The sequence below is a fragment of the Pithys albifrons genome, chromosome 2 (genome assembly GCF_047495875.1).
Source record: "Pithys albifrons albifrons isolate INPA30051 chromosome 2, PitAlb_v1, whole genome shotgun sequence".
NCBI classification, from domain to species: domain Eukaryota; kingdom Metazoa; phylum Chordata; class Aves; order Passeriformes; family Thamnophilidae; genus Pithys; species Pithys albifrons.
Window position 1 is genome coordinate 84,827,879 of NC_092459.1, and position 1,255 is coordinate 84,829,133.

Genomic DNA, 1,255 nt, shown 5'->3' on the forward strand with positions numbered 1-1,255 from the left:
CCTTGATTTCCTTTGCCTTCTCCTTCTGCCTTGCATCTTGGTTTTCTTGCATTGTGTAACTTCTCCAGTATTTTCTCTGGAGGCTACAGGGTGTCAGCAACCTGCCAGTTGGACTCTTGGATTTGGGCCCAGAGCCTCCAAAATATCTAGGTACCAAAGTGACTGGGAGGTAGGCAACAGAGTCCTTGTGTGGAGCTCAGCCCAAGTTCCCTGCTTGGTGAGAAAAGGGTGGTCTGATGGGCAGGACCACGGGGGCAGGACTCCTGGCTTCCTTACCAACCTGATGCCAAGGAGTGTGGTGATGATCCCAACCCTGCCTCTGTCTTGTCAGGAGCGAAACCCCAGGAGCCGGGTGCTGTACAGGCCTGCATAGGCGTGATCTCAGTGTACCTTACAATCCAAGATGAAAGTAATGCTCTGAGCCTACTCTTCTGGTGATGGACTTGGTGTTTGCAGTCGGAGCAGCATGTGCGTAACCCGCTGTCAGCGATGGTTCAGCGTGACCTCATCATCCTGGACAGCACTGAATATACAACAGCTCTGACAGTGCTCACCACTTCGTGAGGGATCTTGATACTGTTGCAACTTTTATGATGTGCTTTGGGGTCTTTGAGAGGAAAAGCTCTTTGACAGCAATATAATTTCCTCATCAGCCATGGAGATGAGTGTGTCATGTGTCAGTCATCTGGCCACGCTGGAAAGGAGCGTGCAGGATGTTCCTGGATGTCTCGGAGGTGACTCATTTGGGTTAATACAGACCCACTGAGTTTGTGACTGCATTATTCCTGGTCTTGCAAAGGTAAAGGATCTGGCTTTTATTTTGGGTGGACTCAGGTAGCTCAACAGGTGGGTCTGTAGTCACTGCCTCTGCAGAGGGCAGAGTGGAAGAAAGAGGATGAGTATTTGAGGATGCTGTGGTTCACTGTGTTGAGTAACATCTTGTGGAGTACAGCGGTGAGGTGAGAAAGTGAACGAGGGCCATCTGGATGTCACTGTGTGAGGAACCCAAGGAGCTGCTTCGTTTGTGTATTCAGCACTGTGACTTTTGGTTTGTGTGGATCTATGGGCTGTTTCACAGATGGCTGTGCAAGGTGAAGACAGCAAGCCTATCCTCAGGAGACCTACAATGTCTCTATGTGACCTGGGAAATGTTTCCAAGTCATCAAATCGGAAAGACTGAAATGGGCAGGTCAGTGTTGCTCCTCTGGCCTGAGCTGGATGTGAAATCTCAGCACAGGGGGACCCAGGTCTCTTG